We start from the raw sequence: 15,592 nt of genomic DNA, 5'->3' as shown, positions 1-15,592 counted from the left end.
AACAATTTGTGGCATTCCAATCCAAAAGGTCAATGCCCAAACAGCAGGCCAATAAAGTAACGCGACTGATTGGTCAGTTCATTGCTGTTGGAGGGGCATCCTTCTCTATGATCGAAGGGGAGCCTTTCAAACAATTGATGGCGGCTGTGGCTCCACAATATACAGTTCCGTCACGTTCCACTTTCAGCAGGAACATTGTCCCCTCATTGTATCGGTCCTGTGTTGCAGCAGTGAAAGAGGAGCTTTCCAAGGCTGCTGGTCAGTCTGTTCATTTCACTACAGATTTGTGGAGTGCACCTAGCGGCCAGCATGCCTTTCTTTCTTTGACAGCACACTGGTGGCAGCCCGGTGTGTCTAAGGAAGCTGCTGCAGCAGGCTACCGATCTTTCCTTCTCCATGCAGAAGTGATGGATGAAAAGCACACTTCCCAAAATATTCTGCATGCAATGAGGAAAATGTTTAGCCTTTGGGTGGGAGCAGAGGCGGGCACCAATGTTGAAGTTGGTTTTGTGGTAACTGACGGAGGTGCCAATATGGTGAAAGCGCTGCGAGATGGTCATATTGTTGGTGTGCGCTGTGCAGCCCACATCATCCATCTTGTAGTGAAGGCAGCAATGTCAGAAGGAACTAATGTGGCAGCAGTAGTTCTGTCCCGCTGCAGAAAGATCGCTGGGCACTTTCACCATAGTGTTAAGGCTAGCCAACTTTTGAGGGAAGAGCAAGAGAGGTCAGGTCTTCCCATACACTGCCTACGCCAGGATGTCAGTACACGGTGGAACTCCACGTTAGACATGCTGGAGAGGATTTTGGAGCAGCAGAGGGCAATCCATAATCTTGCCTCAGAGCACAATATTGGGATTACCTCTCCATTGAATAGGGAGGATTGGACAGTGATCGCCCAGCTAGTGGCAATCCTTAAACCATTCAGGGATGCCACAGAAAATTTAAGCTCAAACACTGCCAGTCTGGCCCAGGTAATCCCAGTGTTCTCCCATCTAGGCAGCAAGATGGATGTGTTCCTTGGAAACCGTGAGGCTGTTCAAGGTGGCACTCTACATCCTGACGTAGCAGCCATAGCCAGGAAGCTGAAGGATCTGCTAAAAGTACACCTTCGCAAACGAATGGAAGAGAGTCCCGAAATGATGCTAGCGTGCCTTTGCGATCCAAGAATTAAGGGAAAGCTAGCTTTGAAATTTAATGTTCTCAGTAGCTACCGGGAGCAATTGGTCAACAAGGTGCGTGACTGGCAGCGTAAAATGGGAATGCTGTCCGAGGAGGGAGAGGTGCAGGAGGAGGAAGAGATGATGTGGTCTGCTACTCCTAGCAGCAGCATCAGCAGCAGTGCCACAAGCAGCACAACACAGCTGAGTGGAGCAGCTGCGTTTTGGGAAGAGGCACTTGGGAGTATAGTTGGACCATCTGACAGAGCTAGCAGCAGAAAGGAGAGTAGTGCTGCTGAAATGGTCAAACTTTACCTCTGTGAAGTTCCTTCTGCGCCTAATGTTGATCCTCTTAGCTACTGGGATGAAAAGAAGAGTGTGTGGCCTGCACTCTCATGGGTTGCGCAGCAGCTACTATCATGTCCGCCAACCACTGTTCAAAGTGAGCGCGTGTTTTCTATGACTGGAAACATACTGAGTCCACAGCGCTCACGCATGGCACCTCATCTGATGGAGCAGATTGCCTTTCTTAAATTCAATCTGCCCAAGTTGGGTTACCCAGCTCTTAGGTTGGAAAGTTAATTTTTTTTCTCTGTAATGTTTAAGGTAGTTTCTCCCCCTGGTTGCACGTTTGTGGTGTGGCAACGTCTGCTACCTCCGCCGGTGTAGCCAATTTACGCTAGGGCCTAGTGTCTGAGTTCTGGAAGTCCGCTCCCAAACGCCAAGGACTGACAGTCTTCGGATGCTTTGCCCTGGGGTGAAACAGGTGAGCGGGTCGTCAATTGCCCACTCATTCACCTTTTTCCGTTTCCAACGCTGCTGCTGGTGGTGGTGCCAGTATCTTTTGCCAGTTCGCTTCCTGGCTGAAATCATGCCTCAAATGTCCCTAATGGAGAGGGTAGTTTCTCCCCCTGGTTGCACTTGCTGCGGTGTGGCAATGCCTGCTACCTCCGCCGGTGTAGCCAATTTACGCTAGGGCCTAGTGTCTGAGTTCTGGAAGTCCGCTCCCAAACGCCAAGGACTGACAGTCTTTGGATGCTTTGCCCTGGGGTGAAACAGGTGAGCGGGTCGTCAATTGCCCACTCATTCACCTTTTCCAATGCTGCTGCTGCTGCTGGTGGTGGTGGTGCCAGCGTCCCTTCTCTGCCAGTTCGCTTCCTGGCTAGTGTCATGCCTTAAATGTCCCTAATGGAGAGGGTAGTTTCTCCCCCCTGGCTGCGTCTGTTTGCGGTGTGGCAACGCCTGCTACCTCCACCGGTGTAGCCAGCTTACGCTAGGGCCTTGTGTCTGAGTTCTGGAAGTCCGCTCCCAAATGCCAAGGACTGACAGTGTTTGGATGCTTTGCCCTGGGGTTAAACAGGTGAGTGGGTCGCCAATTGCCCACTCATTCGCCTTTCCCAATTCTGCTGCTGCTGCTGGTGGTGCCAGCGTCTCTTCAATGCCAGTTCGCTTCCTGGCTAGTGTCATGCCTCAAATGTCCCTAATGGTAAGGGCAGTTTCTCCCCCCTGGTTGCACTTGCTGCGGAGTGGCAACGCCTGCTACCTCCGCCAGTGTAGCCAGCTTACGCTAGGGCCTTGTGTCTGAGTTCTGGAAGTCCGCTCCCAAACGCCAAGGACTGACAGTGTTTGGATGCTTTGCCCTGGGGTGAAACAGGTGAGTGGGTTGCCAATTGCCCACTCATTCGCCTTTCCCAATTCTGCTGCTGCTGGTGGTGCCAGCGTCTCTTCAATGCCAGTTCGCTTCCTGGCTGGTGTCATGCCCAAAATGTCCCTAATGGTGAGGGCAGTTTCTCCCCCCTGGCTGCGTCTGTTTGCGGTGTGGCAACGCCTGCTACCTCCGCCGGAGTGGCCAGCTTACGCTATGGCCTAGTGTCTGAGCTCTGGAAGTCTGCTGCCAAACGTCTAAGACTGACAGTGTTTGGGTGCTTTGCCCTGGGGTGAAACAGGTGAGTGGGTCGCCAATTGCCCACTCATTCGCCTTTCCCATTTTTCACTGCTGCTGCTGGTGGTGGTGGTGCCAGCATCTCTTCCGTGCCAGTTTGCTTCCTGGCTAGAGTCATGCCCAAAATGTCCCTAATGGTAAGGGCAGTTTCTCCCCCCTGGCTGCCTCTGTCTGCGGTGTGGCAACGCCTGCTACCTCCGCCGGAGTGGCCAGCTTACGCTAGGGCCTAGTGTCTGAGCTCTGGAAGTCTGCTGCCAAACGTCTAAGACTGACAGTGTTTGGATGCTTTGCCCTGGGGTGAAACAGGTGAGTGGGTCGCCAATTGCCCACTCATTCGCCTTTCACATTTTTCACTGCTGCTGCTGGTGGTGGTGGTGCCAGCATCTATTCCGTGCCAGTTTGCTTCCTGGCTAGAGTCATGCCCAAAATGTCCCTAATGGTAAGGGCAGTTTCTCCCCCCTGGCTGCGTCTGTTTGCGGTGTGGCAACGCCTGCTACCTCCGCCGGAGTGGCCAGCTTACGCTAGGGCCTAGTGTCTGAGCTCTGGAAGTCTGCTGCCAAACGTCTAAGACTGACAGTGTTTGGGTGCTTTGCCCTGGGGTGAAACAGGTGAGTGGGTCGCCAATTGCCCACTCATTCGCCTTTCCCATTTTTCAATGCTGCTGCTGGTGGTGGTGGTTGTGGTGGTGCCAGCATCTCTTCTGTGCCAGTTCGCTTCCTGGCTAGAGTCATGCCCAAAATGTCCCTAATGGTAAGGGCAGTTTCTCCCCCCTGGCTGCGTCTGTTTGCGGTGTGGCAACGCCTGCTACCTCCGCCGGAGTGGCCAGCTTACGCTAGGGCCTTGTGTCTGAGCTCTGGAAGTCCGCTGCCAAACGTCTAGGACTGACAGTGTTTGGATGCTTTGCTCTGGGGTGAAACAGGTGAGTGGGTCGCCAATTGCCCACTCATTCGCCTTTTCCATTTCCTTTTCCATTTCCATTTCATTATTTTCCTTCTGATACACAACCAACCAACCAAACATAACACACACAATAACACAAATAACACAGTGACATAATACATAACACATATAACACACAGTGACAACACACATAACACATACACGTACAATGCACAAATCACAAGGACCTTTCCTCTTGTTATTTGTCCTGGCCTTCACTTCTACACTCACTAGCATTAACGCTATAACTCACACTTCATACTATTACATTTTTCCATCCACATACCTGCCAACAGACCCAACTTTTTCAGGGACAGTCCTGCTTTTTTCCAGTCCTGTCCCATCTAATTTAGCTATCTAGGTATGCAAATACACGTTGGTAGTTATAGCTCGGTAGGTAGCACTAGTATAAACATTAAATAAATATAATAAAGTACTAAATAATAAATCTAACTTTAAAATACATTTAAATAAACCCCTTAATTTTTTAAAACCCATTAAAATTAAAATTAAATTATTATTTAGACATAATACATCTTTAACCAAACCAGTGCACTGCTACTAATCTTAAACATAACCGTACATTAACCCTAAGCTATTTTTTAGTTCTTGTCCAACATTTTTCCATCCGCATACCTGCCAACACACCTAAGATTTTGGTAGACAGTCCTGCTTTTTTCCAGTCCTGTCCAGTAAAAGTTGGGTTGTTGCAAAGTATGCCATTGTGAATAGGTAGCAAATGTTAGGCATGTATTACAAGTGGTCCAAAATCAATTTAAAAATGTAAAATAATCCCTATTCTTTTATTAAACATCTATGGATGTGTGACTGTGTATGATAAACGGAGGCCAAGTTCCTTGGAGCATTTGTCTCTAGGTCATTTTGTGTACAGTACACCTCAGTACGTGTGTGCAACTCTATTGGTCGTTTCGGCAGGGGGCTGGCCTGCCATCAACGAATGAAGTGCGTTCTGCAATTCACTTGTTGATGCCAGACCAGCCCCCTGCCGAAACGACCAATAGAGTTGCACACACGTTGCTTCACGGCAGCTGCTGCTGCTCCGATGTGTTGTTAACCCCGTATTAACCCCTGCTAGGCAACCGGGAAGGAAACGAAGATTAAACGAGCACGAAGAATGTCCGCGAATATTCGCCCGAAGAGAAGACAGGAACGGGCGAATATTCGCGGAATACGAAGGTTTTTTCCCCCCCGAAGACGAGCACGAAGACGAACACGAAGAGCCCCCTGGTGCCCAAGTCTAGTAACTAGCAGATATATCTTCACTGTGCTTTCAAGCAAGCATTTCTACCTTTCCTTTTGCTTGTGGGAACAAGCGAACTACTTGGCCACCTTTTTTCATGATCACGAAGCTCCTTTTTTCTTTCTCCTTTTTTCTTCTTTTTTTGGCGTATTTTAGCATTTTATCTCTACATTGTTTAGTCATTTCCTACCAAATAATTTGCCTGCCATAGCTCCCTTTCTAGAAAACATGAAGTCTCACTCTTTTATGCTCTCAAGAAGCTACCTCAGTCTTCTCACTAAAGCAACGGATATCCAACTTTTCACACGTGTGAGCCAGTGGTGCAATGGATAACACGTCTGACTATGGATCAGAAGATTGTAGGTTCGACTCCTACTTGGCTCATCTCGTCTGCCGTGATCGTATAGTGGTTAGTACTCTGCGTTGTGGCCGCAGCAACCCCGGTTCAAATCCGGGTCACGGCACTCTAATTTTTCTAAATTGCTACAGTGCTTTCAAGCTCCTGTCCAGAATTCCTTGTTACGTATTTGTTCTCGCAACACCTGTTCATTAGAGGCTGCGCGTGCTTAAGTGCACATTCACTTGGGAAGAAAGAGTCTGACACAGATGGAAAACAATGAGAGGTAACTAGCAGAAATATCTTCACTGTGCTTTCAAGCAAGCATTTCTACCTTTCCATTTGCTTCGTTCATGATCACGAAGCTCCTTTTTTCTTTCTCCTTTTTTCTTCTTTTTTTGGCGTATTTTAGCATTCTATCTCTACATTGTTTAGTCATTTCCTACCAAATAATTTGCCTGCCATAGCTCCCTTTTCTAGCAAACATGGTCTCACTCTTTTATGCTCTCAAGAACCTACCTCAATCTTCTCACTAAAGCACAGGGTATCCACCTTTTAACATGTGTGGGCCAGTGGCGCAATGGATAACGCGTCTAACTACAGATCAGAAGATTGTAGGTTCGGCTCCTGCCTGGCTTGTCTTGCCTGTCGTGATCGTATAGTGGTTAGTACTCTGCGTTGTGGCCGCAGCAACCCCGGTTCGAATCCGGGTCACGGCACTCTAGTTTTTCTAAATTGCTACAGTCCTTTCAAGCTCCTGTCTAGAATTCCTTGTTACGGATATGTTCTCGCAACACCTGTTCTTAGAGGCTGCACGTGCTTAAGTGCACATTCACTTGGGAAGAAAGAGTCTGACACAGATGGAAAACAATGAGGTAACTAGCAGAAATATCTTCACTGTGCTTTCAAGCAAGCATTTCTACCTTTCCTTTTGCTTGTGGGAACAAGCCAACTACTTGGCCACCTTTTTTCATGATCACGAAGCTCCTTTTTTCTTTCTCCTTTTTTCTTCTTTTTTTGGTGTATTTTAGGATTTTATCTCTACATTGTTTAGTCATTTCCTACCAAATAATTTGCCTGCCATAGCTCCCTTTCTAGAAAACATGAAGTCTCAATCTTTTATGCTCTCAAGAAGCTACCTCAGTCTTCTCACTAAAGCAACGGATATCCAACTTTTCACATGTGTGGGCCAGTGGTGCGATGGATAACGCATCTGACTATGGATCGGATGATTGTAGGTTCGACTCCTACCTGGCTCATCTCGTCTGCCGTGATCGTATAGTGGTTAGTACTCTGCGTTGTGGCCGCAGCAACCCAGGTTCGAATCCGGGTCACGGCACTCTAATTTTTCTAAATTGCTACAGTCCTTTCAAGCTCCTGTCCAGAATTCCTTGTAACGCATATGTTCTCACAACACCTGTTCATTACAGGCTGCGCGTGCTTAAATGCACATTCACTTGGGAAGAAAGAGTCTGACACAGATGGAAAACAATGAGAGGTAACTAGCAGAAATATCTTCACTGTGCTTTCAAGCAAGCATTCCTACGTTTCCTTTTGCTTGTGGGAACAAGCCAACTACTTGGCCACCTTTTTTCATGATCACGAAGCTCCTTTTTTCTTTCTCCTTTTTTCTTCTTTTTTTGGCGTATTTTAGCATTCTATCTCTACATTGTTTAGTCATTTCCTACCAAATAATTTGCCTGCCATAGCTCCCTTTCTAGCAAACATGAAGTCTCACTCTTTTATGCTCTCAAGAACCTACCTCAATCTTCTCACTAAAGCAACGGGTATCCAACTTTTAAGATGTGTGGGCCAGTGGCGCCAGGTTCGACTCCTACCTGGATCGTCTTGCCTGCCGTGATCGTATAGTGGTTAGTACTCTGTGTTGTGGTCTCAGCAACCCTGGTTCGAATCCAGGTCACGGCACTCCAGTTTCTCTAAATTGCAACAGTCCTTTCAAGCTCCTGTCCAGAATTCCTTGTTACGGATATGTTCTCGCAACACCTGTTCATTAGAGGCTGCGCGTTCTTAAATGCACATTCACTTGGGAAGAAAGAGTTTGACACAGATGGAAAACAATGAGAGGTAACTAGCAGAAATATCTTCACTGTGCTTTCAAGCAAGCATTTCTACCTTTACTTTTGCTTGTGGGAACAAGCCAACTACTTGGCCACCTTTTTTCATGATCACGAAGCTCCTTTTTTCTTTCTCCTTTTTTCTTCTTTTTTTGGCGTATTTTAGCATTCTATCTCTTCATTGTTTAGTCATTTCTTACCAAATAATTTGCCTGCCATAGCTCCCTTTCTAGCAAACATGAAGTCTCACTCTTTTATGCTCTCAATAACCTACCTCAATCTTCTCGCTAAAGCAACGGGTATTCATCTTTTAATATGTTTGGGCCTGTGGCGCAATGGATAACGCGTCTGACTACGAATCAGAAGATTGTAGGTTCGACTCCTACCTGGCTCGTCTTGCCTGCCGTGATCGTATAGTGGTTAGTGCTCTGCGTTGTGGCCACAGCAACCCCGGTTCAAATTCGGGTCGCGGCACTCTACTTTTTTTAAATTGCTACAGTCCTTTCAAGCTCCTGTCCAGAATTCCTTGTTACGGATATGTTCTCGCAACACCTATTCATTAGAGGCTGCGCGTTCTTAAATGCACATTCACTTGGGAAGAAAGAGTCTGACACAGATGGAAAACAATGAGAGGTAACTAGCAGAAATATCTTCACTGTGCTTTCAAGCAAGCATTTCTACCTTTCCTTTTGCTTGTGGGAACAAGCGAACTACTTGGCCACCTTTTTTCATGATCACGAAGCCCCTTTTTTCTTCTTTTTTTGGCGTATTTTAGCATTTTATCTCTACATTGTTTAGTAATTTCCTACCAAATAATTTGCCTGCCATAGCTCCCTTTCTAGAAAACATGAAGTCTCACTCTTTTATGCTCTCAAGAAGCTACCTCAGTCTTCTCACTAAAGCAACGGATATCCGACTTTTCACACGTGTGGGCCAGTGGTACAATGGATAACACGTCTGACTATGGATAAGAAGATTGTGCGTTTGACTCCTACCTGGCTCATCTCATTTGCCGCGATCGTATAGTGGTTAGTACTCTGCATTGTGGCCGCAGCAACCCAGGTTCAAATCCGGGTCACGGCGCTCTAATTTTTCTGAATTGCTACAGTCCTTTCAAGCTCCTGTCCAGAATTCCTTGTTACGGATATGTTCTCACAACACCTGTTCATTAGAGGCTGCGCGTGCTTAAATGCACATTCACTTGGGAAGAAAGAGTCTGACACAAATGGAAAACAATGAGAGGTAACTAGCAGAAATATCTTCACTGTGCTTTCAAGCAAGCATTCCTACATTTCCTTTTGCTTGTGGGAACAAGCCAACTACTTGGCCACCTTTTTTCATGATCACGAAGCTCCTTTTTTCTTTCTCCTTTTTTCTTCTTTTTTTGGCGTATTTTAGCATTCTATCTCTACATTGTTTAGTCATTTCTTACCAAATAATTTGCCTGCCATAGCTCCTTTTCTAGAAAACATGAAGTCTCACTCTTTTTTGCTCTCAAGAAGCTACCTCAGTCTTCTCACTAAAGTAACAGATATCCAAAATTTCACATGTGTGGGTCAGTGGTGCAATGGATAACGCGTCTGGCTATGGATGAGAAGATGGTAGGTTCAACTCCTACCTAGCTTGTCTTGTCTGACGTGATTGTATAGTGTTTATTAGACTTGGGCACTCGGGGGCTCTTTGTTCTTGTCATCGGGGGGAAAGAAATCTTTGTATTTCGCAAATATTCGCCCGTTCCTGGCTTCTCTTTGGGCGAATATTCGTGGACATTCTTCGTGCTCGTTTCATCTTCATTTTCCTCCCGGTTGCCTAGCAGGTGTTAATACGGGGTTAAGAACACATCGGAGCAGCAACAGCTGCCGTGAAGGTACGTGTGTGCAACTCTATTGGTCGTTTCGGCAGGGGGCTGGTCTGGCATCAACAAATGAATTGCAGAACTGCAGAATGCACTTCATTCGTTGACGGCAGGTGAGCCCCCTGCCGAAACGACCAATAGAGTTGCACACACGTACCGAGATGTACTGTACACAATACACATTGCCCGAAACTGAGGGCCACGTTCCTCCGAGCAGTTGTCTTGTCTGAGACCTAGACAAATGCTCCAAGGAACGTGGCCTCCTTTTTATCATACACAGTCACACATCCATAGATGTTTAATAAAAGAATAGGGATTATTTTACATTTTTAAATCGATTTTGGACCACTTTTAATACATGCCTTACATTTGCTACCTATTTATAATGGCATACTTTGCAACAACCCAACTTTTACTGGACAGGACTGGAAAAAAGCAGGACTGTCAGCGAAATTTTTGGGTGTGTTGGCAGGTATGCGAATGGAAAAATGTTGGACAAGAACTAAAAAATAGCTTAGGGTTAATGTACGGTTATGTTTAAGATTATTAGCAGTGCACTGTTTTGGTTAAAGATGTATTATGTCTAAATAATAATTAAATTTATTTTTATTAAATTTAAATTTGTATTTAATTTTATTTTAAAGTTATATTTATTATTTACTTTATTATATTTATTTAATGTTGTAGTGCTACCCTACCCAGCTATACCTATGTGCACTAGCATACCTAGTTTAGCTAAATTTGATGGGACAGGAAAAAGGCAGGACTGTCCCTGAAAAAGTTGGGTCTGTTGGCAGGTATGTGGATGGAAAAATGTTATAGGGTGAAGTGTGAGTTATAGCGTTAATGCTAGTGAGTGTAGAAGTGAAGGCCAGGGCAAATAACAGGAGGAAAGGTCCTTGTGATTTGTGCATTGTACGTGTGTGTGTTATGTGTGTTATGTCACTGTGTTATTGTGTTATGTGTTGTGTGTGTTCTGTGTTATGTCACTGTGTTATTTGTGTTATTGTGTGTGTTATGTTTGGTTGGTTGTGTATCAGACGGAAAAAAATGAAATGGAGATGGAAAAGGAAATGGAAAAGGTGAATGAGTGGGCAATTGGCGACCCGCTCACCTGTATTACCCCAGAGCAAAGCACCCAAACACTGTCAGTCTTAGACGTTTGGCAGCGGACTTCCAGCGCTCAGACACAAGGCCCTAGCGTAAGCTGGCCACTCCGGCGGAGGTAGCAGGCATTGCCACACCGCAAACAGACGCAGCCAGGGGGGAGAAACTGCCCTTACCATTAGGGACATTTTGGGCATGACTGTAGCCAGGAAGCGAACTGGCAGAGAAGAGATGCTGGCACCACCACCAGCATTGAAAAATGGGAAAGGCGAATGAGTGGGCAATTGGCGACCCACTCACCTGTTTCACCCCAGGGCAAAGCACCCAAACACTGTCAGTCTTAGATGTTTGGCAGCAGACTTCCAGAGCTCAGACACTAGGCCCTAGCGTAAGCTGGCCACTCCGGCGGAGGTAGCAGGCGTTGCCACACCGCAAACAGAGGCAGCCAGGGGGGAGAAACTACCCTTACCATTAGGGACATTTGGGCATGACTCTAGCCAGGAAGCGAACTGGCAGAGAAGAGATGCTGGCACCACCACCAGCAGCAGCATTGGGAAAGGCGAATGAGTGGGCAATTGGCGACCCGCTCACCTGTTTCACCCCCGAGCAAAGCATCCAAACACTGTCAGTCCTTGGCGTTTGGCAGCGGACTTACAGAACTCAGACACAAGGCCCTAGCGTAAATTAGCTACACCGGCGGAGGTAGCAGGCGTTGCCACACCGCAAACAAGTGCAACCAGGGGGAGAAACTACCTTGAACATTTTGGACATTTGAGGCATGACACCAGCCAGGAAGCGAACTGGCAAAAGATGCTGGCACCACCACCAGCAGCAGCAGCATTGGGAAAGGCGAATGAGTGGGCAATTGGCAACCCACTCACCAGTTTCACCCCAGGGCAAAGCATCCAAAGACTGTCAGTCCATGACGTTTGGGAGCGGACTTCCAGAGCTCAGACACAATGCCCTAGTGTAAACTGGCCACTCCGGCGGAGGTAGCAGGCGTTGCCAAACCGCAGCAAGTGCAACCAGGGGGAGAAACTACTCTTACCATTAGGGACATTTGAGGCATGATTTCAGACAGGAAGCGAAGTGGCAAAAGATGCTGGCACCACCACCAGCAACAGCGTTGGAAACGGAAAAAGGTGAATGAGTGGGCAATTGATGACCCGCTAACCTGTTTCACCCCAGGGCAAAGCATCCAAACACTGTCAGTCCTAGGCGTTTGGGAGCGGACTTCCAGAGCTCAGACGCTAGTCCCTAGCGTAAATTGGCTACACCAGCGGAGGTAGCAGGCGTTGTCACACCGCAGCATGTGCAACCAGGGGGAGAAACTACCCTTACCATTAGGTACATTTGAGGCATGATTTCAGCCAGGAAGCGAACTGGCAAAAGATGCTGGCCCCACCACCAGCAGCAGCGTTGGAAACGGAAAAAGGTGAATGAGTGGGCAATTGACGACCCGCTCACCTGTTTCACCCCAGGGCAAAGCATCCAAAGACTGTCAGTCCTAGACGTTTGGGAGCGGACTTCCAGAGCTCAGACACAAGGCCCTAGCGTAAATTGGCTACACCGGCGGAGGTAGCAGGCATTGCCACACAGCAGCAAGTGCAACCAGGGGGGAGAAACTACCCTTTCCATTAGGGAAAATTAACTTTCCAAGCTAAGAGCTGGGTAACCCAACTTGGGCAGATTGAATTTAAGAAAGGCAATCTGCTCCATCAGATGAGGTGCCATGCGTGAGCTCCAGTCATAGAAAACACGCGCTCACTTTGGACAGTGGTTGGCGGACATGATAGTAGCTGCTGTGCAACCCATGAGAGTGCAGGCCACACACTCTTCTTTTCATCCCAGTAGCTAAGAGGATCAACATTAGGCACAGAAGGAACTTCACAGAGGTAAAGTTTGACCATTTCAGCAGCACTACTCTGCTTTTTGCTGCTAGCTCTGTCAGATGGTCCAACTATACTACCAAGTGCCTCTTCCCAAAACGCAGCTGCTCCACTCAGCTGTATTGTGCTGCTTGTGGCACTGCTGCTGATGCTGCTGCTAGGACTAGCAGACCACATCATCTCTTCCTCCTCCTGCACCTCTCCCTCCTCGGACAGCATTCCCATTATACGCTGCCAGTCACGCACCTTGTTAACCAATTGCTCCCGGTAGCTACTGAGAACATTGAATTTCATTGCTAGCTTTCCCTTAATCCTTGGATCGCAAAGGCACGCTAGCATCATTTCGGGACTTTCTTCCATATGTTTGCGAAGGCGTACTTTTAGCAGATCCTTCAGCTTCCTGACTATGGCTGCTACGTCAGGATGTAGAGTTCCACCTTGAACAGCCTCACGGTTTTCAAGGAACACATCCATCTTGCTACCTAGATGGGAGAACACTGGGATTACCTGGGCCAGACTGGCAGTGTTTGAGCTTAAATTTTCAGTGGCATCCCTGAATGGTTTAAAGACTGCCACTAGCTGGGTGATGACTGTCCAATCCTCCCTATTCAATGGAGATGTAATCCCAATATTATGCTCTGAGGCAAGATTATGGATTGCCCTCTGCTGCTCTAAAATCCTCTCCAGCATCTCTAAAGTGGAGTTCCACCGTGTACTGACATCCTGACGTAGGCAGTGTATGGGAAGACCTGCCCTCTCTTGCTCTTCCCTCAAAAGTTGGCTAGCCTTAACAGTATGGTGAAAGTGCCCAGCGATCTTTCTGCAGCGGGACAGAACTACTGCTGCTACATTAGTTCCTTCTGACATTGCTGTCTTCACCACAAGATGGATGATGTGGGCTGCACAGCGCACACCAACAATATGACCATCTCGCAGCGCTTTCACCATATTGGCACCTCCGTCAGTTACCACAAAACCAACTTCAACATTGGTGCCCGCCTCTGCTCCCGCCCAAAGGCTAAACATTTTCCTCATTGCATGCAGAATATTTTCGGAAGTGTGCTTTTCATCCATCACTTCTACATGGAGAAGGAATGATCTGTAGCCTGCTGCAGCAGCTTCCTTAGACACACCGGGCTGCCACCAGTGTGCTGTCAAAGAAAGAAAGGCATGCTGGCCGCTAGGTGCACTCCACAAATCTGTTGTGAAATGAACACACTGACCAGCAGCCTTGGAAAGCTCCGCTTTCACTGCTGAAACACAGGACCGATACAATGAGGGGACAATGTTCCTACTGAAAGTGGAACGTGACGGAACTGTGTATTGTGGAGCCACAGCCGCCATCAATTGTTTGAAAGGCTCCCCTTCGATCATAGAGAAGGATGCAACAGCAATGAACTGACCAAAAGGTCGCGTTACTTTATTGGCCTGCTGTTTGGGCATTGTTCTCTTGGAGTGGAATGCCCCAAATTCTTCCAGGGTGGGCTGGGCATGCAGTGCTCCAACCTGCCTTGGTCTCTGGCTGCCAGCACTAGCTGCTGCTATTGGCTCAGAAGCAGCTGTTGGGGTTTTACCACTGTCTCTGGAGATGGTACTAGTTGTTGTTGTAGTACCACGGCCACCAGCTATGCTGCCTGCACTACGTTTTACCTCTGCATCTTTCCCCAATAGCACAGCTGTTATGCGGGACCTAGGACAACACGGATTATGCACCCACAATGCAGAGACGGTAGCGTAGCACAGCACAACGGGTCTAGGAAGTTCCACGGTCAAGGCAGGCAGCACAGGAGCAAGGTCAGTATACAAGCCAAAAGTCGGGGCAGGCAGCACAGGATCACGAGATGAGGAACAAGCCAAGGTCGGGGCAGGCGGCACAGAATCGAAGTCAGAAAACAAAGCCAAGGTCAGGTACACGTAGATCAATCAGAATAACTCACGAACCCAGAGATACACAACAGCGACTCTTTGAACGGGCAATGCACTAATGGGACAGGAGGTTTAAATAGGAAGAAGGGCGGGAAACACCATAGCAACCAAAAAGAAACAATTAGGATGACGTCATCGCGACCGGCGCACACTAATGGCGTCGGCGCGAAAAAACAATAAACAAACCGGCATCTACGTGTGCTACACCCGCGAGCGCCGCGGGTGTGCCACACCGGCAGATGCAGCCGAAGTCGAGCCCCGCGAACGAGTCGCGGCAACCCGCTCATAACCCTGCGAGAGCCGCCGACTCGTCGCGGCGGCTCGCTCATGACGACTGGTGCGTCGTGGGCGTGCCACGGCGGCTCGCATGTTATGATGCGTCCGTCGTGGATGCGCCACATCGACGCGCCCCTCCGTCTGTGCTCGTGCCGCGCGCACAGTACACCGAGAAGACGTGCGCGCGGCACGTCCTCTCAGTGTACGTGCCGCGGGCACGTCACACCGAGAGGACGGGAGTGCGTCAGCGCGCAAGCGCCGCCCACCAGCGGCAGACCGGCGAGGGACCGCGGCGGACACGGCAGGTATCACAACAGCGTTGTGTTGAGTGCTGAGGTGATGCTTCATGCTAGCACTGGTAAAATGGCCAGACACTTTCCCTCTGCTTATTAGCTTCCCACAATGTTTGCACTTTCCATAGCGCCCGTCTTCAACATTTTCAAAGTGCTCCCAAATTGGGGCGCGCATAGCCTTGGGGTGTGCCTTGGGTGCTGCTTCTACTGCTCGGGGTGGATGAACAGCGGCAGAACTAGTGGTGGTGGCACTGGTGGTACTACCAGTACTGGCCATAGTGGGACTGCTAATTGCTTTAAGTCTAGCAGATTTGGTAGGTTTTGCTGCTGCTGGTGGTGGTGATGATCGCAGCGGAGAAGGTGGAGGCTCAGGGGAAAATTGTGCACTAGTCATTTTGACACTGCTCCCTGAGGAATCTGATTCCTGACCACTCATCTCCTCTACTTCCTCTGGCTCATAGTCTAGTTCTTCATTAGCCAGATCAAATGGAATTCCTGCTAGGCTGGAGCTAAGACTGATATCGTGACTAGT

The 15,592-nt window shown here is 48.2% G+C and overlaps 4 non-coding genes across 4 annotated transcripts; all 4 read left to right on the top strand.

Annotated features, from left to right (window-relative positions):
• Window positions 1–5,613: 5,613 nt before the first annotated feature.
• Window positions 5,614–5,686, top strand: TRNAH-AUG (transfer RNA histidin (anticodon AUG)). The gene has a single exon. It is a non-coding gene; the product is annotated as a tRNA-His (tRNA).
• Window positions 5,687–5,694: 8 nt separating this feature from the next.
• TRNAH-GUG (transfer RNA histidin (anticodon GUG)) lies at window positions 5,695–5,766 on the top strand. Its single transcript has one exon. It is a non-coding gene; the product is annotated as a tRNA-His (tRNA).
• A 520-nt stretch (window positions 5,767–6,286) lies between these two features.
• Window positions 6,287–6,358, top strand: TRNAH-GUG (transfer RNA histidin (anticodon GUG)). Its single transcript has one exon. It is a non-coding gene; the product is annotated as a tRNA-His (tRNA).
• A 1,677-nt stretch (window positions 6,359–8,035) lies between these two features.
• On the top strand, window positions 8,036–8,108 carry TRNAR-ACG (transfer RNA arginine (anticodon ACG)). The gene has a single exon. It is a non-coding gene; the product is annotated as a tRNA-Arg (tRNA).
• Window positions 8,109–15,592: the final 7,484 nt, after the last annotated feature.

Source organism: Sceloporus occidentalis, unplaced genomic scaffold (assembly GCF_023333645.1).
Source record: "Sceloporus occidentalis isolate IW3139 unplaced genomic scaffold, rSceOcc1.0.p SCAF_174, whole genome shotgun sequence".
Classification (NCBI taxonomy): domain Eukaryota; kingdom Metazoa; phylum Chordata; class Lepidosauria; order Squamata; family Phrynosomatidae; genus Sceloporus; species Sceloporus occidentalis.
Note: the sequence above shows the minus strand (reverse complement) of the source record. Positions and strands in the feature narration are given on the sequence as shown.